This window comes from Dipodomys merriami, unplaced genomic scaffold, assembly GCF_024711535.1.
Source record: "Dipodomys merriami isolate MVZ:Mamm:240054 unplaced genomic scaffold, mDipMer1.0.p SCAF_34, whole genome shotgun sequence".
Taxonomy (NCBI): domain Eukaryota; kingdom Metazoa; phylum Chordata; class Mammalia; order Rodentia; family Heteromyidae; genus Dipodomys; species Dipodomys merriami.
In genome coordinates this window covers 7,064,265-7,090,341 of record NW_027204937.1, presented here as the reverse complement: position 1 = coordinate 7,090,341, position 26,077 = coordinate 7,064,265, and the positions used below count along the sequence as shown (strand labels likewise).

At 45.4% G+C, this 26,077-nt stretch overlaps 1 protein-coding gene across 2 annotated transcripts in view; it reads right to left on the bottom strand.

Moving 5' to 3' along the window:
• The window catches only part of Glis1 (GLIS family zinc finger 1), a 195,920-nt gene that overhangs the window by 125,977 nt on the left and 43,866 nt on the right, over positions 1–26,077 (bottom strand). The window lies entirely within an intron of this gene.

Below are 26,077 nucleotides of genomic sequence, written 5' to 3'. Positions count from 1 at the left end.
TCTGGCCCCAGGAGGTCTATAAGAAAGGGAAACATGCAAAGCTATGAAGTTCAACAAAGAATGCTGACAGGAACACAGTAGTTATGATGGCAATCGAAGTCTGAGAAAGAAGGCACTGGGGCCAGGTGACTGGGAAGGAAGTCCATGCTGGAGGCAGAATCAAAGCCTCCTCCAGAGTCCACTGGAGGGTCCTCTGCATGCCAAGAAAGTTTGAGAGGGAGAGGCCTTGGAAAGAAGAAGCATTTCAAAGAATACCCCAGGCCCAGGTCCTCTGCGAGGGAGCACAGAAGGAGGGAAATAAGTTACCCTGGAACACTCAAGAGGAGCAGGGAAACCCTTGAACAGACAGCCCACAACACTGGAAAGCAAGGTACAGGCTGCTCCTATAGCATCAGCAGTCAGGAACCTCTCACAACACAAAACACCAGAGCCTCTTGATCTTCACTGTAAACAGAGAGAAACCAAGCCCAGAGATGCCACAGGAGTTGCTCAAGATCCCCCAATTCTATCCATGCTTGTCAGTCACTGCTCTACCTTCCTGGCTGGCTCAGAGATGAGAACATATATGAGGGGCAATCCTGTGGGAACCTGTTTCTCCCTCTCCTCCCCTTACCTCTTCCACCACACACAGTGATGCTTGTCCTAACCCTGAGGCTCTGCCACAAAGAGGCTAGGGCCTGGACCATGCCTCTAGCTGTGCTACCCAGACACAGGTGCTACACTGCTCTAAAACTTGTTTTTCTTATCTGTAAAGTGGAAATAACTCCTGTCTCAAAGAGCTTTGTGAAGACTAACAAGATAACAAGCATTTAAGTAGCCAGGATGTGGCAGGACACACCTGTAATCCCAGCTAATCAGAAGGCTGGGACTGCAGGATCTAAGGCTGGAGATCAGCCTGAGCAAAAGGCTGGGGTATGGCTTGGAAGGTAGGATTGCTTTAAATGCCTGAGGTACTGGTTTTGATCCACAGATGGGGGTGGGATATAGAATTAGCCCTCTATGTCATGAGGGCCCAATGAAGATTAATTGCTGATTTTATTTTTTATTTTTGTCAGTTATGGGACTTGAATTCTGGGCCTGGGTGCTATCCCTCAGCTCTTCAGCTCAAGGCCAGCGCTCTACTACTTGAGCCACAGTGCCACTTCCAGTTTTCTGACTGGTTTATTGGAGATAAGAGTCTCACGGACTTTCCTGCCTGGGCTGGCTTTGAACCTCGATCCTCAGATCTCAGCCTCCTGAGTAGCTAGGATTACAGGTGTGAACCACTGACGCCCAGCCTAATTGCTGATTTTTTTAGCCATCTGAGGCACCTGTAACAGAAAGGTCCTGGCTCTCCTACCCTCTAGCCGGTGGCCTTGGGTACCCCTCCTGTGAGGATAAATTAGCTAGGATCACATGGGAGACCTGTCTTTGCTATCATCTCCACTGTACCTTCAGGCAAAGAGCCTGGCCCAGTGTGAGGAACAATACTGCCAAAGGCTTGAGTGACACCACAGAGGCGGCAATTTACCATCTCTGGAAATACCAAGGTGCTGAGCTACCATTTAGAAGGGAAGCTGGCCTGCCTGCCTACCTGCTTGTAGGGAAAGCTTGGCTGGTGGAAAATGAAACCCCTCAGTTCCAGCCTCATGAGCCTCACAACATGGCCTCAGGGTCTCGCTATTCAATGCACTGTTCTCTCCTGGGAGATGGGCTGTGAGAGGAGCTGTGGCAAAGGCCAAACAAGAGAATGAGCGTAAGGACACTCTGCAAAGTACAAAGCACTATAAAACCATGCAGTGGGATCATTATTTAAAACAGACTTGCAGAATAGTAGCCCCCAAGGACTGGACCAAAATGCATCCTCTCTGCCTGCCATTGGAACCATGTGTTCCCAGTGAGGTAATGGACTAGAACACACTCTGTAAGATGTAACTCCTGGCACAAGTGCTAGTCATTACCATTGCCATTATCATGATAGTGGCGGTGATGATGACCACTGCTGTTCTCCATCTCCTGCTGTGGGGATCCCAAGCAGTTAAAAATGAGACATTTATGGATCTTGAGGGCAGACCTGACACATGAGGCCGGCAGCCTCTGGGTCAGGAGGCAGCTGCTAGGTGGTTTCTAACAGGGCCAGCCAAATGCAGAAGAGCCTCTCTCTTTCCCTGATGTCCCTCCAGGTACTCAATTTAACTATGCTGAGCCGTTCTTCCCACTCCCACCTCCAATCTGCCTTCCTCCCCCACCTCCAGACACTCAGAGCATTGTCCTAGACACCTAAGGGACTGTGGGCCAGCTCCTTCATCTGGCCTATTACCAATCTTAACAGTGCTAACTAATATTTACTGAGCACATTTGTCACTGAGAATGTTTTAGATCTTTCTAGAGGCTCTATCTCTACTCATCTTACAAAGAAAACAATTTTTCCCTCCATTTTACATATGAGGAAATTGAGGCACAAGGAAAGGTAAGCAACCTGTCCAAGGTCACATAGCAGTAAACATACTGGAACCAGGACTTGAACTTATTCATTTGTTGACCCAAAGCCAAGGAACTGCCTCTCCTGCTTCCAAATACCCTTCACATCTCCATGACCACTGCCACTAGCTTAGGCCAGGCCACTGTGTGTGATCATCAGCTCCCCACTGGTTTCTATGGCTAGTCCCCCAAACCAGTGATAAGCTCCAGCGTGGGCCTGTCTTATGCTTTCCTAGGTCACTAAGTCTAATGTAGGGTTGGGCTCTGGACAGACAGCCTGAGCTGTGCTACAGCTCCCTCTGAGCCAAGGGCTGCACAACTCAGGTGATGGCCTTCACGAGGAGCAGTGGTTTATGGCTTCCAACAGGGAAAAAGCTCCTCAGATGTGGCTCCACATGCTTCTCACCAGAGAGGTCCTTTCCCAAGCTACCCACCCTTCTCACTGACTTCCAATTGATCAGAAAAGTGACTAGGAGCCCATCTCAGAAAAGAGCAATCCAAGCTTGCCACAGAGAGTTAGACAGTCTCCACTCTAGGAGGCTCAGCTCTACTGGAAATCCTGGCAGCATGATTCTAATCTTCATAGCAGCAGAGGCCAAGCCACATCCTATACCTACACTATCAAGGGTGTTAACATCTCACTATAGCCTCATGCCTAGTGAATCCTGTCTCCTATACAACCCCTCTAGGAAGCTTTCCCAGATGTACCTACATTGGAAAATGGTCAGAGGTCAGAGTATAGTGTGTTCCCAATAGTGGTCCAGAATCTGACAGCAGCATTACTCATTAAACATTTATTTAATGGACTCAGCATAGTGGCACATGCCTATACTCCCAGCATTGGGAAGTCCCCAGGTAGGCCAATCATTAGTTGGAGACCAGCGTGGGCTACAGAACAAGTCTGAAAGCAGCCTGGGCTACATAGTTATACCATGCCTCAATACAAAAACAAAAACATTTACTCGATAGAAAAATGAGTTTTTTGATGTAGAGAGTTTGGGAAGAACAATGCAATGTAACATGGAAATGACAGTAACAAGCTTCATGTCCTAAGCATTCCCTATTACAGATAAAGTGTCAAGCGGCTGTGTTAGTTCGCACTCATTAGCATAGTAGTGGAGTACCACCATGTTCCAACCACCATTCTATATCCTGGTGAGGAAAAGAGCCCTACTTCCCTGCAGCTGAGGTTCTAGCTATGACACAGACAGGAAATAAAAGAACAGATCAAAGAGTACCTTCATGGATGAGATGTGCTATGTGTGAAAGGGAGCTGAGGGATCCTGAGGTGCAATTTGGAGCAAGTTGGTCAGAGAAGATTCCAATGGACTAATGGCTGAGCAAAGAGCTAAAGGAGAGACAGAGAGGGAGAGGGAAAAGAAGAGGGAAAGGGAGAGGGAGAGGGAGAGGGAGAGAGGCAGGGGAGCGGATAATCTGGGGAAAGAGGCAAAGGGAGCAGCAAGTGAAAAAGCCCTGAAGCAGAAGCACAGATGGAGGTATGTTTGAGGGCAAGTAAGGAGGCATGGGTGGAAGGAGGACGGAGAGGCCAGTACAAGATGAGGTAAGAGCATAGAGGAGGGGATGGTTAATGCTGCTGCTGTAAGGTAGATTTTAACTAGTGAGGGGACGGCCATAGGGGATGAGCAAGGGGCTCCTAAGAGAGCTCATGTCTAAACAGGACCTCAACTGCAAGGAGGCCAGAGTGGAGGCAGAAAGCCAGGCAGGAGGCCACAGTACAATGACCCAGATAAGATGGTGCTGGCTTGTCAGGTTGGCAGCAAGGAAGTGACAAGATCTGGGGGTAGATCAGGAATGTGCTGAGGGAGAGAGAAGGGGATTCCACAGTTTGTGGCTTATGACTTGGAGCACAGGGTAGACTGTGGCATAGTAGGTGCAGACATGAAGGACTTTGGGATATGCTGGGCTATAAGATATCTGTTAGGCCTCCAATTAAAAGACTGAACAGTTTGAGTCCAAAGGTATGATCCAAGCTGTAAATATAAACTTGGGGTTCAGCAGGGAAAAACAGAAGACACACATTGTGCCTTTTCTCTGTTGCAGGGTGGGCAGTGATTTTACTACAGCTGCATTCTCCTGTCTTTACCTACACAGGTGCAATTCATCTCCATCATTTATTTGCAAAGCCATGCCTGAGAGTGTAAAGCAGAGTCAGGAACAAACCTGAGGCAAATTCATGCTCACTGTGGCAGAGATGATGTAGAAGCTGTTGGTGTAGTTGGCAGTATGTGTGTGATTGCAGAGGAACCTGGGTAAGTATGTGCTAAATCTGAATTCAATGAACTTTTTCTGAAAGATTTTGCCAAGATGGGGATAAGTGAGATTCCAGGCAAAAGACATATCTAGGAATTATAATCTTGGGAGATATTTGGAAAAGAAATGTGATTTCTGGAAGAAATTGAACAATGCAGGTTCAAAGCCATACTGGCAAAAGTACACAAAACTCTATCTTGTGGATTGCCAGCCATGAGTGAGAGAAAAAGCCAAATGGGAATACAAGTCCTTGAGTTTAAGCCCTGGCAGCAGCAGCACACACACACACACATACACACAAGATTTCAGATTGCATTGAATTTTCAGCTTGCACAGTCAAAGTCGTAACTGTCCATATCCCAAATAAGCTAGGGTATCTTCATATTCAACCAAATATAAATGCACATCAAACAGCTATGCTTTGTCTTTAGGATTCAGTTCAGTTAAAATTTTATATTAGCTTTCACATTGCTCTTGTATGCTTCTATATTAAGACTTTGAAATAAAATTTATAAATGGGAATAAAAAGATACATGTGGAAATGAGATCACCATGAGAGTGTGTACAGGCAGTGAGGAGAAAGCGAGGAGCACACAGGGATCATGTTAGATGCAAGAAGAAGTTGAAGAGCTGCAGGGCTGAGGGAAGAAGGGGCATGAATGTCTTGGAAGCAAACCAAGGAAGTGTTCAAGCAGTGAGTATCTATGGATGCCACTGAAAAGCCAAAGACAATAAGGAATAAGAGCAGATCCTGGGCCCAGGGACCCCAATTTGGTGGTAAAACCTAGTCTTAGACCTCTAGCAAGGTAACTCTAGATCCCCTGGTCCCAGTCACTTTGCTGTGCTGTAAATCTCTATGGGGAACAGAAGCCACCTGCTTATTGACCCCTACTCTGTCCAGGGCTAACATGTCATACACAGTCTAGATATAGCTCCTTTCAGCCAGCTGTAGGTCAGCTATTTGCCCACCTTGCACATGAAGAAAACTGAGCGCAAGGTTGTTAAGAGAAAATAGCAGCTTTTGAATTCATGTCAGGGGGCCTCTGGTATCTATGGTCTTCACTTACAGCTTCAGGATAGCATCAAATATCCTTGAATTGGACACTTGCAAGGACAGTTAAAAAACCCTGACTAAGGGCCCCAAGACATCTGTTTTCATTGTGCAGCTCAGCCTTAAGCTAGTCTCTGGCTCACTGGCTATATAACGCACTTGCTCTCCCCTTCTCATCCTGATATCTTGGTTTGGGGCTCAGAGACTTGCTGGGAAAGTGTCCATACTGGAAATGTGTACTTCCTGAGATCAGGGTGACACAGATAGGAAGGACACTTACTTTAGGAACTATAAAGCATACCGCAGATGTATATGCCAACCAAGCCTTCCCTGGGAATGTACCTGTACTTGCCCACCAACAGGGACACTGAGTTCATTCCAGGTATTACAGAAAATGAGGAACAACTTTTCAGGAATGACTATTGGTCTGATGCTCTCCACCTTTAGCTAGGTCAGGCACTTCAGGTCATCTATGTCACAAATATCAACTATACATTACACTGTGCCAGGCAGTGTGCCAGGTTCTAAGGTACCATGGAGAGTAAGCTGGACATATCCCAGCCCCAAGCACTTTATAGACTTCAGGATTTCTTGGCTCCTCCTCTCCTACTGCCTCCAGCTCCTCCCACAGTGGTCCCTGCCTAGTGGATGTCTATCCATACAGCTAGAGAGCTCCCTGAAAGCAGAATTGGGCTGACACATGGCTTTATTTTCCATGCCTTTCCCTTAGCACAAACCTAGCCCCAATGGTTAAGTTGAATAGATCACACATCCAGGGATGGGGGGGTTGGAGTGGGAAAGGCCTCACTGACCAAGGAAGCTGGCAGACCAGCCATGCTAACCAGCAGTGTTTTATCAGGATCAACAACAGACACTTAAAGTTGTGCTGGCTTTGTGGAAACTCAAGGAGATTAATAGCCTGGCTTTTTATTTGCTTTAATCTAAGTAATCCAAAGCATAAAACAAAAGTGGTTGAGCAGCAAGAGTCCAAACAGGAATCTTATTTCTGGGCTGGACCACTCCAGGATCTAATAGTAAACCAGCTCTAGCCAATAAGAACTTACCCAGCAGGAACCTGAATGCTCCCCAGCCTGAACCCTCATCTCTAGAAAGGGAATGCCACTTTCCAGAGGCACATAGTACCTGGACAAATGAAGATAGAGCAGCTCAGCCTGTGTGCAGATTTTAGAAAAAGCACTGACCTTTTGAAATATCAGTACCCTAAAAATGAACCTTATCATAAAACTGAATCTGACACCTTCACCTGTTATCTCTTGTGTTAGAAACCCATTTTCTTACCAATAGGACCAATAAGGATTCAAAGTAGAAGTCTCTCATTGCTTTCTACTCCAGATCCCATTAAACAGCAAATGCTTAATAAAAAAAAATTATGGGTAAATCTGACACCTTCACCTCATAAGCCCTGTTATCGCTTGTGTTAGAAACCCATTTTCTTACCATTAGGATTCAAAGTAGAGGTCTCTCATTGCTTACTGTTCCAGATCCCATTAAACAGCAAATGCTTAATAAAAAAATTATGGGTTCTGCATCTCATCAATTTTCTAAAAGGAAGGTCATCTTCCATCCAATCCTAGGACACAGGAGAGATGAAATTCCAAAGGGATGTCAGGTCCCATGGAGAGTTCCAAATTCTCCAGACTGGTCTCTGTGTACTTCTGGCAGAATTCCTACTTCCATGTACAGTGGCAAAGAATTAAGTAGGCTCAGTCATTGGTTCACACACTGTTCCCTTGTCATGCTCCTCTAAGCTTTCTTGCTCATAGTAATCTACACATCACCTGGCCCCTGAAGGAGCTGCCTGGTTGTTAAGTGAAGATATTCATCACATTATTATTTATACAGTTCATGAAAAGTGGAAAACAACCTGAATGTCCAGCAACAGAGTTATGTATACCACAGCGCATCCAGGCAATAAAATACCAGGTAGCTGGTATTGTGAGAACTCACACAGCTCATGAAGAAAATTTTCAAGGCTATACAAGTATTATTCATGCATGATTCAAACTATTTTTAAACTATGCATATGGACAGAGGTCAGAAAGGGCAACAAGCAGGGGAAATTGGTTTCCGTGGGGGTGAAATCTGTGAAAGAAATGTATCTAATTTTTTAAATAAGTTTTTTTATTGTGAAAATACTATGCAGAGGGGTTACAGTTACAGGAATCTCATTTTTAATTAGCTATTGCTATACTGCTGTCAATGAAAAACTTGGTGTGGGGAGGTGTTTTATTGCTTTGTTATGCAGTACTATCACTCATTGGACTGCTACTCTACCACTTAGGTCACATCTTCAACCCTACTTTTTTTGCTGATAATTTTGGAGATTGAGCCTCAGGGAGTTTTCTGTCTGGATTGGTTTCAAACTGTGATCTTCCTGACCTCATCCCCCTAAGCAGACTCAGTCAGGTGACCAACTAATACCCAGCTTGTTAGTGAAGAACCTTTTTTTTTTTTTTTTTTTTTTGGGTTGGGCCTGGAGCTTGAACTCAGGGTAGTGAAGAACTTTTTAGAAATGAATTAACAATTTTACACAGCCATTTGAAAGAATAATTATGTCATTTGCAAGGATTAAGTGAGGTAAGCCAATCTCAAAGAGACAAACGGCACATGTTTTCTCTCATACGTGGAAGTTTGATCTAAAATGTTTTCTTTCATATATGGAAATAAATTATAAAGAACTCCAGGCATCCACACACAGTAAGACCAAAGGAGGAGACTCCTTTTTTAAATTTTATTTTATTGTGGGCAGGGAAGGTGGCTCAGTGGTAGAGCACTTGCCTTGCATGCCTGAGGCCCTGGGTTCGATTCCTCAGCACCACATAAGCAAAAAGAAAAAAAAAAGCTAGAAGTGGCGCTGTAGCTCAAGTGGTAGAGTGCTAGCCTTGAGCTGAGGGACAGCGCCCAGGCCCAGAGTTCAGTTCCCACGACCGGACCCAAAAAAAAAATTTATTTTATTGTAAAGATGCTGCATAGAGCGGATACAGTTACATGAGTAAGGCAATGAGTACATTTCTTGTCGCACACTGTTATCCTCTCCCTTGTTCTCCCATTAACCCTTCCCTCCCCCACCTCTCACATTCCTCCCTCTACCAGAAGTTGTAAAGTTAATTTCCAATATACTGTCTTATGGGTATCAATGTTGCAATGGGTCATCCTGTGTCCTTATTTCAGCATTTTGTTATTCCCCTTCCCCTCCCCAAATTAGACAAATGTATATACAAGATGCAGGGGACTAAAATCAAGTACAGTGACAACAGGGGATATACCATAGGGGAAAGAACATACAAAGGAAACAAAAAAATCACATAGTACATTAAAAACAACAACAACAAAGAAAGACTTCTTGTGTCTATTTCTTTGGATTCATTTCACTTAGCATCATCTTATATGCTCATATGTACATCGCTTTTGAGCTTTTCTGCTCATCTGATAAAATTATCCTTGACATATACTAATTATTGCAAATAAGGGAACCCATGGGACCTATATTTCTTGGGGTCTGGCTTACTTCACTTAATATGATTTTTTTTTCCAAGTACTTCCATTTCCTAACAAATGGGGTGGTGTCATTCTTTCTGATGGAAGCATAGAATTCCATTGTATGTATATATAAAACACATTTTCTTGACCCATTCATCTACTGATGGGCATTTTGGTTGGTTCCATATCTTAGTTATGGAGAAAAATGTTGCAATAAATACAGCTGTGCTGATCAGGCTCTGATCATCTGGAACCCTTCTATGAATCACCTTTATAATAACAATAAAAATAGAAATTATAAAAAATAAAAATAGCAGGTATTTTAAAAAGACAGACAGAACTTAAGGCATTTTTTATAGTATGAGGATCAAACTCAAGACCCTATAGTTGCTAGGCAAGCACTCTACTACTTGAGCCACAGATGAAAAAATGGATGCCTAGAAAGGCAAAATGGCTGACTTCAGTTTGCAAAGCCATTTGAGACAAAGCTTCAAACTCCAAAGTTCTCCCTCACTCCAAAATTTAATTTTACTTATTTACTTATTTATTTATTCACTTATTAAATCATAAAATCATTCATTCAGTTAGTGCCAGTACCAGAGTTTAAACTTAAGAGCTCACATTGTCTCTTGGCTCTCTTGCTCATAGTTGGTGCTCTACAACTTGAACCACACTTCCAGTCCTTAAGTTTATCTTTAATACTTCATGTATTATCAAGAAGAGAGTCTCAATTCTCAGACTTCTTCCTACAACAGGAAGAAGGAAGTCTCCATTTCTCTGTTTATACACTATGGTGTGAGGACCCTGGTGAGCTCTGGCCAACCTGGTAGAGGTTATCTTTCTACAAAGGAGGAGGGCCAAGACCAGCCTCCAGGCAGCCCAACTGCACCCTTTTCTGGTCATTTCCACTGTCCAGGTGCCAAAACAGGACAGAAGCACAGGGCCACCCTAAGCTTTCCTTAGTGCCCCTATAGTAACTGAGAGAAAACTTACAAAGAAATGGTGTGGGGGCAATGGACAGAACACTAGCCAAGAAGCCAGGAGGAGGTGTGGCCTCTGTCACCTTGTGCAAGTCACTCCATATACGTAACCTCTGGCTTCCTTTGTACAAAATGAAACTGTTAGCTGAGCATCAGGGCTCATGACTGTACTCCTAGCTACTTAGAAAGCTGAAATCTAAGGATCACAGTTCATGAGACTCTTAACTACCAAAAAGCCAGAAGGGAGTTGTGGTTCAAGTGGTAGAATGCTAACCTTGAGCACAAAGGCACAGGGACAGTGCCAGACCTTGAATTAAAATCCTGGGACCAGCACCAACCCCCGCCCCCAAAAAGGAACTTTCATCCACTTAACCCAATGCATCTGTATGGGTTTTTGACCACAGTGCCTCTCACCATCTTATGTGTAAAGTCCTATACATCCTGCAAGTTAGCTCTGCGCTTCTCTTGCACCTAAAAAAATCCTGTATCTGAACTATTTATTGACCTGTGTGCTTTGGAGCAGACACAAGGTGAATCCAGGTGTGAAGTGGTAAACTGAACTAATAAGGTCTTTGCCAAGGCAAATTGTACCTGGTCTTGGAGGTCTTACATATGCAGGTCCCTGTGAAGTGATCCTGCAGTCCCTGAGGCAGTTTGATATGTCTTTGCACCTGCCCCTCTAATTCCCCCTCACACAAAGTTCAGTCTTTTCTTTCCTTTCTATGGTCATCTCTGGGCCAGCTACATGGTAGGACATGACTGCCCAAATCTAACTGCCCAGGGCAGCAAGAGAGCTTGGAGTTGCCAGTCCTGCCCTCTTCTCTGCCAACACTGGCTCAAGGCCCTATGCCAGTCCTTACCTAACCCTGTTGCAGCAGTGGGCCACTCCCCCAATCCTCCATCTCCAGTTGGCAAGCACTCCTTGTTCCATACCAGTGCCTGCCTAGAAAGGCCAAGTGGCGCCAGTCACCATGAAAGCCTTATTCCAAGTGTGCCTATGAACCCTGTCTCCAAGAACTCTCTCTAGTTGGGACAATACTGCTGCATGTCTTCAAGCTCCTGTCTACCTCTACCCCTACAGCATGCTATTATTGTTAATGGAATGCTGGAGCAGCTTAGAGAGAAGGGGATGAGATGCCTATAAAGGGGCCCTGATTAGCACTGGGGCCACCTGCCAGGAAGACAGCCCCAGAGGGAGAAAAAACAATTGGCTCATTATTCAAGTTATATAGAGAGAGAAAGACTGGGCTGAAAGGGTTAGTAGAGAGACCTAGCTTCAAGCTCTGACTCTATATTAAAATATGTGGCCTCCTCCAGGATGCATTCCTGATACCCCTTCCAAATGGCCACTGTCTATTAGCTGCCCATATCTTCTCTATCACACTAGGATTTACCTCAGGTCTGGGCCAAATCTGTTCCTCTTAGTCACCCAGTTCATGGCCTGGGATATGGTAACATGGTTGAGTATTTGTTGAATGGAAAAATTACAAAAAGAAAAAGACAAAAGTTCAAAAACCTCTTACTATATATCTCCTTCTGCCAAGCATGAGGCCTGAGTGGGGCAGACACCAAGGGGAAGAAAGGACAGAAGCCTAAGTGGCAAAATCAGGACTGGCGGTATAACATAAATGGTAAAACACCACCTAGGTGGCTGCCTACTCAGCTAGGCTGTGGTGAAGAATTTTCTGAAACTGGGAACTTAGCCAACATCTGGGTAAGGGAGGTTTGGATTGCCACCATCCCAAGTGTGGTCCACAAGCCAGCAGCATCAGTATCCCCTGGAGACTTGCCAGCCAGGATGCAAGTTCTTAGATCCTACTCAACTCTACTGCAAGGCTGTCTGCGGGCAGGCCCAGGATCCTAGATCAAACGGAATGTTTGAGAAGCCCTGGTTCTATGATGGCTGCAAGTTACTGTGGTCTCACAGGTCTCACAGGATTGCAAGGAAGTACTTAATAATGTGAGATCACCCACCCCTAAGGTGGGTCATATAAGGCCATGACATCACAGACTCTACTCCCAAATTACTCAAGCTGATTCGAAACTTTAACAAAGTAGTAGGGTATAAAATTAACCCTCAAAAATCAATGGCTTTTCTGTATGCCAACAATGAGAAAAGCGTGGCTGAAATCAGGAAAGCAACTCCATTTGTAATAGCCCCACAAAAAATAAAATACCTAGGAATTAACTAAAGACATGAAGGACCTCTATGATGAAAACTTTAAAAACCTGAAAAAGGAAATCAAAACAGAACTTAGAAAGTAGAAAAACCTCCCATGCTCCTGGATTGGAAGGATCAATATTGTGAAAATGGCAATACTTTCCAAGGCTATCTACAAATTCAGTGCCATACCTATCAATATTCCAACTTCATTCTTCAAGGAAATAGAAGAGGCAATCCAAAAATTTATATGAAACAATAAAAGACCCTGAATAGCAAAAACGATCCTTAATAGAAAGAACAGTGCTGGGAGGAATATCAATACCAAATTTCAAACTCTATTACAAAACCATAGTAATCAAAACAGCTTGGTACTGGCACAAGAACAGACCCCAGGACCAATGGAATAGAATTGAAAACCCAGAAATTAACCCACAAACCTATAGCCATCTAATCTTTGATAAGGAAGCTAAAAAAAGTAGAATGGAAGAAAGACAGCCTCTTCAGTAAATGGTGTTGGCAAAATTGGTTAATCACTTGTAGAAAACTAAAACTAGATCCTTATATATCACCCTGCACCAGAATCAACTCCAAATGGATCAAAGACCTCAGAGTCAAAGCAGACACCCTGAAAACATTACAGGACGGAATAGGAGAAACCCTAGGTCTCCTTGGTACAAAATAAGACAGGCATGTTTATGGGACAGACACACTTCTCATCTGCTGCCTACAGCAGTCTGCCTATATTGACAATTTTGTATAGCACACAAATGATGTTATAAATATCCAAATGGCCCTTGGTAGAAATAAGGTTCCCACCTCTGCCATAAAGAATGTCAAACTCATAGGACCACTGAAGCTGACAGGAACCTGAGTGCTCAAGTCTACAGAAGAGGGAACTAAGGCCCAAAGTGAATTGGCCCAATAGTGTGAAGTGAGCCAAGCTTGAAAAAGGTTTCCAGGGAGATGTGAAGCAGAGGACCCTGTGGGCCTGGAAAGCAAACAGACTGCCTGCACACAGTGTTGAGACTCCTGACACCAAGAGCTACTGAAGACCTGGATAAGGCACACAGTACCTCCCCTGGCAATAGCTGACTCTTTCAGGTCCTCAGATTTGCTGAGCTAGTATTAAAGATTGGGTCTGTACAACCTCTGCAACCTGCATACTGCCTCAAAACAGTCTCTTTCTCCATAAACATTCAAAATCACCTTCATTTTTGTGATCAATCAGCCACTGACCTCTAAGAACCTCTGTGCGCCAGGCTCTGTGCCTGTGGCTCTAACCATATTAAGGATAAGAAAGCCATTCCCTTGATATGTTATTTCCCTTTTAGAAATGAGGCTCAGACCCAGTCACCAGAGGCTCACACTGTAATCCTCACTAGTCAGGAGGATGAGATCTGAGGATCTGTCTGGGCAAAAAAGTCCATGAGATGCTATCTGCAATTAACCAGCAAAATACCAGACTGGAGGCATGGCTCAAGTGGTAGCACATCAGCCATGAATGAAAATGCTAAGAGAATGAGGCACACGAAAGACAGAAAGAGAAAAAAGTATGTGGAGAGAAAGAAAATAAAAAAAATAAAAGGGAAAAAAAGAAATGAAGTTTGGGTAACCTGCTGTGGTCACACAATATGAGTGGGGTGATATATGCTCTGTTAACCCACTAAATCAAGAGCTCAGGTCGGTATGTACTCATCTCCAAATGTGGGTCAAACTTTGGGCAACACACAACTTTACTATGATCAGACTCAGAATTCCCAGGGACATGCAACAATACTATCTAGTCACGCAACAATTCTATCTGTCTTCCCAGAAAAAGTTTGGGAAAACTTACATAGAAAAGTGAGGACAGAAGCCAGGTGCCAGTGCCTAGCTACTCAGGAGTCTGAGATCTGAGGATCATGGTTCAAAGTCAGCCTGGGCAGGAAAGTCCGTGAGAATCTTATCTCCAATTAATCATCAGAAAACCGGAAGTGGTGCTGTGGTTCAAGTAGAAGAATACTCACCTTTAGCTGAAGAGCTCAGGGACAGTGTTTGGGCTGAGTTCAAGCTCTACAACTGACAAAAAAAAAAAAAAAGGACAGAAACTGTGTGTGGCCTCAGGAACAAATGGACACTTTCTCCTCATGAAAACAAGGGGATATCGCTCTTAAATCAACAGGGATTTAAACAGGCCTTGTGACCACTTTGGTCAGGGCTGCTGCTGTCCAGCTTCCTCTTTCACCAGTGCCTTCTCCAACAACCACTGCATGGTTCTCATGCCATCCTACCTCATCCTACCTCCTCTCTCTACATAGTCCAGATAGTCACACCTAGAGGCAGTGGCCACAAGGTCCTTGTTCAAAAGTTCCTAGGCAACAACAGGAAGAGAAGTGGAAAGGCACAGTTCAGATTTTAAATTTCTTGAACAGAATTTACTTTTAAGAAAATCATAGATTCAGTTCAGGAACAAAAAATACTTGGGTTCAGTCTGGGATTCAGCAAATTAACACCATTTGTTCTGGTTTGGGGTTTGAGGTTTTGGGCGAGTCTTTGGGAAGCAATAACTGGGGATACCCATTCCATGGGCCCCCAAGGCATCAGCTTCAATGATTCCACTTGTGGGACACGGACATGGAAAAACTCTACAGAAAGGCCCAGGAAGGATTATCAGTATTCCTGCTGGCATTAGAGCAATCTCCCAGACCTAAGTTGAAGAATCATGCTTTCCCCAGTTTAGTCTTCCATACATATGGGCCGCCCTTCACAGCCCTCCATTCCTTCCATGCCCAGCAACCTAGATTGATCTTTCATGGCTAAGAGATTCAATCACATCCTCAGTGGCCTTGCCTAGCTCCACAGTGACCTGTCCACCACCCACAGCAGTGAACACTCTCTGAGGGCAGGTCCTCATGTTCAGCATTATAGGATTCGATCAGTAGTCATCCATCACAGCCCCGGTCATAGACATGTTCTGTAAGGAAAAGGCTCTCTGAGCGTATATGAAAAAATGGAAATAATACTTCCTTCCATGAAGACTGAGATATAAGATCCCTCTTCCAGGAGAGAAAATGGGGAACAAAGCATCCGGCTGTAAGGTTGTGACAAGAGAGCTGGGGCTGGCTCCAGGGCCCACGGTGAGAAACACTCTGCAAATGACAGCTTTGCCTCACCCACACCTCTGCCTGTTCCCAAAAGTTCTGCTCCCTGGCCTGGCCACTGGCACACGACGGATGGCCAGAAAAACACAGCCCAGTTTTGAAGGCAATAAAAATGTGTTTTTTCTTGCTGAACAAATTAGTTTACATCTGGTGATGTGCAAATAAATAGAGGGGCCCAGACCAGACGTCTCCCAGGGCCTGGGCCCCATTCCGTTTGGATCCAGCCCGGGGTACCCGCAAGGAGCACCCTAGCTTCTCACTTGCTCTCACGCCATGCCATCCCTGGGACCTTCCCCATCTTTCTTCATTAACCCCTCATCTCTCTAAGAACTGCTAGCTGGGGGTCCCTAGTCCTTTTGCCTCACAGAGGACAGGCAAGTAGATCTCTGATTTTGATTTCCATGCCCCAGCTTCAGCCTCCTCATGTATGAAATAGGAGTAATGATACCTTCTTGCATTGGTATTCATGGTGAATGAACATACTTGGCACTTAGAAATAGCCTCCACTGCTCCCTGGCCTGAGAGATATAACCTCTAAACGGGTCCCAGTTATTCAACCAATGACACAGATGAGAAACCAAGGCCCAGAGAGGTTAGATCACCTCCCTGACCACAGGCAGACAAGACTCTGGCCCTCAGATATTTTCTAATTTATGCTAACAAGGAGGAGGGGCATCTGCCATCTCCTACCACAGTAGGGAGGCCACCAGTCTGGGCCTATTCTGGTTTGCACTGCCCAGACCTCCTGCAACTTCCAGGCTCCAACATCCAGGCCACTGAACTAAGTGGAGAGCTCACTGAGCAGTGATGGGACTTAGCAGCTAGGAGCAGAGCAAGAGAGAAGCTGCCAGATCTGGGGGTAAGGGAGGAGCAAGTTTCCCTTTGACCTTAGTCTCCTGAACTGTAGAAGAAAGCAACAGATAAATTGGTCCCAAGGTCCCCTCACAATCAGAAGAACCAAACGTTCTGACCCATGTCTGCCATCAGTGAAGTAAGCCGGTGGTCCTGGCTTTCCAGGGCCAACCTAAAACTAACCCTGCTACTCCTAAAAGCAGGCTCTCAGAGGTCACTCACTGCCAAGTCTTCTCTCCATCAGGCCTAGGTCCGCAGCCACTATGAGCCACTGGGTTCTGAGATGCATCAAGAGGACAAATGTGGGGGAGCAGCCTTCTGTCTCCCTCTATCTCCTCTGTTAACTAGCGCCAGACAGGCAGGGCCTCTGATGGAAAGGGGCAGAGGCCCCAGAGGACGGGGTGGGAGGCAGCCATCAGATGTACCCCCAGCAGCTGGATGCCTGTGGGAGCCGGATCTGCAATGAAAATAAACCCCAAACAACCTTAAAATAACTACAAGGCATTTTGAGAAGACCGTATTGTTGAATTTACTGTTTGTTTACTGAGACAATCTGAGTTGGGTTTCAGATGAAAGGAGGAGGAGACCAGATGTGAAGCTGAACATCTGACCTACAGCATCTGTTGCCAGAGCAGGGGTGCAGCAGAGGGAGACAGATGACCTGGATCTCTACTCCAAGCCACAGGTGGCCCAGCTTTCCTGCTCAGGCCTCAAAAGCCATGCTCCTCTGTACCCAGAGAACCAGGGAGAGGTAAGGGGTCACAGAAGAAAATATGGTCTTCCAAAGCACAAGGACGACAGCTGGAGCCCTCTCTCTGCCTTCTGGACAAGGATTGCACTGCTGAGCGGTCACCTCAGGACAGTAGTTGGGCCTGCCAGTCTGCATTTCATGTGCAGCACGCAGGGGGAGGTCTGGAAAATCCCAGACATTGTTGGACATAGGGCAATGTAGTGATGATGACAGCCCTAATAGCAGTTGAATGGTCTTTTCTTAGAAAGAGGAGCCATGTAGCACTGAAGTCTACCTGCTCTCAGTCTACAACCAAGACAGCCTAACCTGAAGAAGAAGCCCCCATATCCTTATAGCACCCAAAGGTTCTGGCATCATAGGACAGAAGTCACTTGTTTTCCCGGATCACATGTCCATGAACTCCTCCAGGTCAAAACCATGTCATTCAGTGTGTTTATTTGTAGATTCATAGGCACATTCTAGTTACCACAAATGAGGGAGACCATGCAGCCTATGTTTCTTTGGCTCTGGCTTACTTCATTTAATATAATTCTTTCCAAGTCTTTCCATTTTCTTACAAATGGTACAATATCATTCTTTCTAATGGATAAGTATAATTTCATTGTGTACATATACCATATTTTCTTAATCCATTCATCCACTGAGGGACATTGAGGTTGATTCTATATCTTGGCTATGGTAAACAATGCTACAATGGACATGGTGGTACTAGCAGCTTTAATGGGCCTGGTTTGTGGTCCATTGGATAAATGCCCAGAAGTAAGCATATATATGTGAGTAATATGAGACATACATATGTATGTGTGTATATGTGTATGTGTATGCACACACTCTGGGACATGATAAATTATATAGAACCTAGACATTCACACACTGATGCCAAAGGAGGATATGAATAGGAGTGGTCAACAAAGGCTCAATAGCTATGTGTAGACGATCATATAAAATAATATTCTATGAAATGAACTCCAACAAAAGGAAACAAGAGACATTTTTAGTTGCCATTGTTGCTGTTTTGTTTTCTTTTCCTTTTCTCATATTGTTTGTATGTTTGTATTTGGAAGGTAAGGGAGGGCACAGAAAAGATGGAACAAGGGTGAACAAATACAACTCACTCGACACTATGTGGAAAATGAACTGGACATCTTACGGTGGGGATGAGAGGGTAACACTGGGAGAGAATGATAGAAGAGGAGACATAGTTCAAAAAGAATTGTACTTATTACTCATTACCTGATTCATGTAACTATAATCCCTCTGTATATCAACTCTACAACAGTAAAAAAAAAAAAAAAAACATGTCATATAATCCAAATCCCCAGACCCACAACAGGACACATAGCAAGCTTGCAAATGGAGGGAGGTGTGGATAGAGGGAAGGAAGAAGGAAAAGAGGGAAGAAGAGAAGGAAAGAGGTCCCCACTAACTCTATTCACAGGAAGAGTCTAAAAGGTTATCTATCATGTTTCAGCTACTACTATGTTAAAAACTTTTTTCACATTAAGTACAGCAAGGAGAAAGATTTTTTCCTTGTGTCATAGATGGGAACCCAGAGCCCCCAAAATACTAGACAAACTTAATTCCCTGCCCACAATACCAACAATTTAGGAAAAAGAAGACACTATCCATTCTATGAGCATAGAATCTGGCACCCTCTGGCATCAGTACCAGATTTGGGTGCTAGAATAAAAGCAGAAAGCCACAGATCTCTGCTAGTGACAGAGCTGAATCACCTTGGAAAAGATACTTAGCCTCGTCCTTCTCTTACAAAAGAGAAATAATAAAACTCCCTCACCTTGATTAGTAACTAGAGTAATGGGAGAGAGTATATTGTAAGCAACATAGAAAAGCAGGAGTCACCTTCCAGTTCATACCTGCTCAGAAAACATACCTATTTTGGGGGATATTGATGTGTATATATGATATTTACCAGCTGGACAAAATGTATCTGAAGACAGAATTCACTGTGGACAAGAGCTCCTTCCTTACTGTACCCAAGGCGAGTATCTCTAAATTACAGCACACATCACTACCCTCCAACTTGTCTACAAGGCAGCAGACACTGGCAAGATAACCTCCATTCTGCACCACACAGTTATGTCATGCTTCCCAGACCTTGGGCCTGACCATACTGACACTATGCCAGGGTTAGAGGAAGTAGTACAGGCTGCACTTCCCAACTTCTGATCCATAGGAGCCTTTGAGTTTCTGCAACTAAGTTAAGGAAAAAGTGATAGTACCTCAGGCTAGGAATGTGGCTCAGTGGTAGAGTGCTTGCCTAGCAGACATAGAGCCCTGGATTTGATTCCTCAGCACCATATACACAGAAAAAGCCAGAAGTGGTACTATGGCTCAAGTGGTAGGGTGCTAGCCTTGAGCAAAAGCAGCTCAGGGACAGTGCCCAGGCCCTGAGTTCAAGCTTCAGAACTGGCCAAAAAAAAAAAAAAAAAGTGATAGTACCTCTACTGATCTGGCACCTCACATGCACCAGGAAATGAGGACTCACTCGTCCTAATAGCAGGGCTGTGTGACGACATGGGCCCACTCAGCAGTGCATGGACTGGGTCACTGGCACATGGCACACATTCCCCAGTGCTATTTATCAGAGTCATGAGTACAGCCATAGTGGACAAGGACTGAATAATTCACTGAAACTATCTCAGGGCCTTGTCATCCCTTTCCAGGCTGTTACAATAGCTGCACACTGGGTTCAATGTTCCCTCATCAGTGACAATATCTAGTGGGTGGAAAATATTGGCTAGAGCCAGGAGAAGGGCCTGGACCTGCCACAGAGATGGTAGAAATTTATACAAAACTGTGAGTGGAGAAGATAAATGCCATCAACCAGGCAAGCTGTGTTCCCACATCACAGGCAGCCAACAAAGAACACTCAATCTCTGGTTCCTTTCCTCATCCCAATGTGATGAGGGAAGGGACCAGATTTTCTGGAATCCCAAAGTTTCAGGATCAGGTTTCTTTCCACATACTATCAAGGAGCGCAAGTAAGACTCAGTGGAGCCTGAACAGTAGTCACCAAGCCCATACTCAATCCTGCTTCCCAAGAGCCTTCCCTTAGAGCTTATGATGGACAGCTTCGCTGGCCCCAAACAGGATCAGGGTCACATAGAGGGCAGGTGGAGGAGCTGGGCTCAGACTCCCTTTCCTGATTCCCCACATCCCTTATAGAGCCACACACAGCCCTCAACTATTGTCCCACGCTCCTGTGCTGAGTTTATGCTACACTAACTTAAACCACTTTGTAAGGCTACTCTGCAAGTATTCTTAATCTTTCAACTAATTCATAGGCTTTGGAAGAATAAAGGAAATTTGAAATTGCTATGCTGCATGCAATAAACTGTTGGCATAGGGCCGATGAGGCCATTCCAACCCTGCACAGATGCTTCCTGCCCACAACACTTCAGCACCCCAACTCCATCCCATGACTGCTCCTCAACTCCTTTACCACCTGGCAGGCCCTGGCTTGGCTCATGGGTGAAAGGAGAACCTCTCAGTCCCTATGTCCCTTGGAGGAGGCCAGAGCCTGTTAGAAGACATGCTGGAAACAAAGTGGACATCACCAGACCTTCCACTGGGTTTCCTGTGCCACATGAACCCTCAGAGAGATTTTAGGCCCCAAGAGATAGTAAAGGCCCTGGGGGTGGCCCTACATCTTCCCCTCCCTAGCCTGGAGTTCCTTCCCAGGGAGGTTGGCATTGCTTACTAATGGCAGGCACATATCATGGTGCTGTCTAAACTGATTCCAAATGAGAAATAACACAGAGCCAGGGGGCTAGTGAGGAGGGAAGGACAGGGAGTGCCCTCTGCTCTTTGGCTGATCTGGAAGGGACTGTCTTTCCACATAATACAATAGGAGAACTTGAAAGTATGCTAGATAGGAAGGAGTAAAGGCTCTCTCCACAAACTTTGCTGCTCTAGAGGAAGAGACAGAGAACCTAGGAGAAAGAGTTTCTCTATCATAATGATGGGCCAAATGGGTATCCCTTCATTGAGCTTAGACTCCAGCAATGGCCCAGGCATATCCAGAGAATCCTGCAAAGAAACACAGCATTTTGAGAACTGAGAAGGGTGTACACAGGGGCTTCGAGAGCCATCAGGGAAGTTCCCTGTAGAAATGGCATGAAGGCAAATATAAGGAATGTGCAACAGTTTTACTGGGGGAAAGAGCAAAGGCACTTAGGGACAAAAAAGGTGAACTTAGTGCTGGCATATATAGACTGGAGTCCCACTTCTGGGAGATGCTATCCTACTCCCCACCTAACCACTAAACACCCCTGAGCGTTGCTCATGACCACTCACTGGAGCACTTATACTTGATAGCTCTCTTAGGATGATGCTGGCATCAAATAAGTGCGAGTGGAAACCCAGGCAGACAGTCTGCAGAGCCTGAGCTTCCCAGCAAAGTCCCCTCAGCTAGTGGTAGAGCAGTGACTAGGAGCAGAAATTGTGATATTTAAAGATCCTAATTCAGGTGCAGCTATGCTGTTCATTACCCACATAACCTGGACAAGTTACTGCAGCCTTGTCTGTGAAAGAGGGTGATGATAGTGCCTCCTATTGAAGAGGTTTCATGTGGGTTGAATGAGACCATGCACATAAATTGGTTAGCATCTAAAGAGATATCAGCAAGGGTATCACCATCCTCAGCTTCTGTGTCTCTAACCCTAGAAGGCCTTGCACTAGGCAAGAAAGTGAAATAAGGGACACTGCAAATAAGGGACCACAGCAGGTGAATCACAGTTCCCAGCAAGTGCACTGAGGAAGCATCTAGCACCTCCCCTGAAGATGCTTAAGTACACTGTGTGGTCACTTATTATGGATGCTACAGAGGGAATGTGGGCATGAGGAGGAGCTGGAATAGAAGGACAAGGGCTTTGAATAGTCTCTTCCAGGCCCAAGACTCAGTGAGCCAGGACAGAAACAATTTTATGAAGTTCAGTTGTCTTAATCAACCTTATTCTGCTGGGGCTTAGTGCTGAATCCTTTCCTCAAATTGGACAGTTATGGGCCTAGAGGGAGACAGAGGAGCAGATGGATGAACTGTCCACATTCCATATGGGAGGTTTGGGCTTTTGTGTTCCTTCCTTTAAAATCCAAGAGTTGCAGAGAGGCCAAGGGAGTCATTTCTCAATCAACCACTTTAGTACTACATGCTGTGTTCCCTTGTTTTCAAGATGCTCTCAGAGCTTGTCACTGGTGCACACCCAGACTTGATATACACTATGCGGGGGGAGAGGGGGGTTGCAAACAAGGAAGGTGCCTCCTCCTCCTCTTCCTCCTCCTTTTTTTTTTTGTTGTTTGTGGGTCATAGGGCTTGAACTCTGGGCCTGGGTACTGTCCTTGAGCTCAAGGCTAGCGCTCTACATCTTGAGCCACAGTGGCACTTTCGGTTTTCTGAGTGGTTTATTGGAGATAAGAGTTTCATGGACTTTCCTGCCTGTGCTGGCTTTGAACCTCGATCCTCAGATCTCAGCCTCCCAAGTAGCTAGGATTTCAGGTGTAAGCCAGTGGTGCCGGCTAGAAAACTTAAGAGTGAAGTTCTTAAGGAGTCACCAGACCCCAGGGAACATAGATTCAGGTAAAGGTACATACCCTCAGGTGAGGATCACCTGTCCTCAGAGCATTCCTGAGTCTCCGCAGCCCCTCCAACTACCTCAGAACATCCAGGATTAGCACAGGGCTGGCATGTAGAGATATGTGCTTGTAGAATGTGTAAACCAAAAGTCTGGCCTGCTTTCAGACTATCTGAACTCTGGGAAGTCTTTGCGACTTCTTAGGCTTCCCTGCTCTTCTGATCCCTAGGCTAATGTGGCATCTTAGTAGTCAGAGCCAGCCCAGGATCTTGAGGTCTTCCCTTTACACTGCTAGGTAAAGCAATTAATAGAAGTCATATTCCCCAGCATGGCTGATGGCTCAGAGGGATCCTCCTCACACAAAGAAGAAACGTCAAACCCTTCACAGTTGAACTTAAGTCAAGAACCTTCAATAGTTTCCTATTGCCCACAAGGTCAACTCCAAGCTTTTTCCCCTTGTTCCTCTGCATTAATCTCCTGCCTCCATGCCAGCTTGGTGGAATCACCTGCCTTACTCCATACAAGTCCAGGCTCCTCCTAGGGCAAGAAGCAGAGCGAGGCCAAGCTGAGTGGTTCCAGGATCTTGCCTCTGCCCAGTTCTGTCTGTGAACACAGACAACCATCTGCTCCATACCTGGCTCTGAGCTGGTCACCAAGTACATGAGAGGCACAGGCCATCAAGAGACTCACAGTCTCTCAGGGGAAACAACCCAAAGGGATGAGGCTATGAACCAAGAGGAGATACCCACCTTGGACTGGAAGTAGGGATAGCTTCCCAGAGGAGTCCTTGGAGGGAAATGTCAGAGGGGGGAATATTACATGCACAGAAGGGACATTACAGGCACATCAAGGTAAAAGGTACATGTCCTGCCTGGCCTCCAACAGCTCACATATTGTAGACTGTCCCTCTCCATAGGCCACAAAGAGGCATCCAATGACCTACCATGCTGCCACACACACCCAAGTTCCACTCCTGTGGCAGCCTGCAGCCGTGCCATTCCTTGTGGCTGCCTCACGGTGGAGGACTCGTCCCCAAAGCGCCACACTGTCTGTGCAGCCAGCGAGATCTGTTATTATCCCCCGTCAATGCTGCTGGCCTGTGTACATTCCTACGTAATGAGTCTGACCCTCCTCAGCAATGTTTAATCAGAGCCTAATCGACCCTAGCTTTGATCTGCTGTGTTTGCTGCAAAAACCCCAGTACCTGATTTTTACAATCTGATTAGCAGCTGGCTTTCTATACCAAAACTAAAACTACTCCTTCCCTACCTCCAACAATCATTTCCTGAGTCTGCTTTCCCTGTCCACCTTGATCTGACACCTTCCTTGTCCCCATCTTTCTCATCCTGTGTGTCAGTCTCCAGAAGCAGTTCCAGCCATGCCCAGTCCCTGGAGACTTTGGCCTTGACCACAGTTATCACTATCAGCCCTCCTTGATTCTGGCCCTCCACTGAGTCTGGCCCTCCACAGCTGCTAGGTCTCAGTCACCATTGCCCAGCCATATGGCCCCAGAACATGCTTCCAGCACAGCCTCTTTAGAAACCCTGACATCCATTAGGATGTCATCATAAATTGAGTCATTCACACCTCCCCTGCTCACTCTCAAGCCAGGCAGCGGGCTACCCTGCTTAATTCTTGACATCCACATTCATCACTGAGCCATCTGCTTGTAGTCATGCTTCTTCTCCCTCTTCTGCCAGACTGTGGGTGTTCAGGTGGGTCTCCTGTTTTCCAGTTTCCCAAGGGAGGAGAGCCATGCTTACTTACCAAGAAGCTGGGAAGGGAAGGAGGATGTATCCTTAGCAGCTACTCTGGGAAAGCATACTGCCAGATAAAGTCGTGGCACTTTCTTACCTTTCAGTTCCATACAACAGTTTTTCTCTCCCTAGTTCAAGCCATTCCACCTCCACAATCTCCCAAGCCTCTCTCCTGAACAACCTGCTTTATCTTCAGCTGTCTTTTCCCTTCTGGTGGGGAAAGAAAAGCAGGTGGGAAATAAGCAAAATGTACAGCAGAGGAAAGGGTCCTGTGGTCTGTAGCAGATGGTGAGCTGAGCAATAGAGGCCCTGATTAATCAAGTTTACTCCTTCACCTCAGGAAGCCCACAGCCTTTGAGAGTCAGCAAGAGAAGCAGATAAACCAGAAAGTAGAGGATATGGTATTTGTACCTGGTGTTGTAACTGACTGCTTGAAAGGGATGGAAGAATATCAGGCAGGATAGTATACCTCTTGGGATACTGAGGATCACAGTTCAAGGCCCCTGGGCTACTTGTTAAGTCTCTGTCTAATAAAAAAAGAGAAGGAGAAGGAGGAGAGAAGATGGAGGAAGCAGAAAAGGAAGAAAAGGAGAAGGTGGAGGAGGAGGAGGAAGAAAAGAAGGAGGAGGCGGTAGAGGAGGACGACAAGGAAGAGGAAAAAAAGAAAGGTACCAGGCTGGGAAGGTGACTCAGTGGTAGAGTGCTTGCCTAGCATGCACAAAGCCCTGGGTTCGATTCCTCAGTACCACATAAACAGAAAAGGCCAGAAGTGGCACTGTGGCTCAAGTTGGTACAGCGCTAGCTTTGAGCCAAAGAAGCTCAGTGCCCAGGTCCTGAGCTCAAGCCCCAGGACTGGCAATAAATAAATAAATAAATAATAAAATTTTAAAAATGTATATATATATACTCATATATATATATATATATATATATATATATATATATATATATATATATATATAAATGCATCCTGGGGCTGGGAAGGAGGCCTTGCATGCATGAGGCCCTGAGTTCACTACCTCAGCACCACATAAGCAGAAAAAGCTGGAATTGGTGCTGTGGTTCAAGTGGTAGAGTGCTAGCCTTGAGCTGAAGAGCTGAGGGATAGTGCCTAGGCCCAGAGTTCAGGCCCCATGATGAAGAAAAGAAAGAAAGAAAGAAAAGAAGGAAGGAAGAAAGAAAGGAAGAAAGAATGAAAGAAAGAAAGAGAGAGAGAGAGAGAAAGAGGGAGGGAGAGAGGGAGGGAGGGAAGGAGGAAGGAAGGAAGGAAGGAGAAGGGGAAGGGAGGGAGGAAGGAAGGAAGGAACCATCAAAGGATTCACAGAGGAGACTGAGCTGAGTTTTGAGAGATAAATAAGAGTTCTCCAGCCAGAAAAATGTGATTGTACAAAGGCACTTAAGTTTAAGAACATGTATTTTTATGTTCTGAGGATGGAGAGTTCAGGGTGGCCTTGATAGGAGTGGGGTGGAGTGATAAGTTTACTGTGGCCAGATCCCAAAGGACAAGAGGTAGGACTATGTCCTCCAATTTCTTGACATTTAGTAAAAAGCCCTTTCCT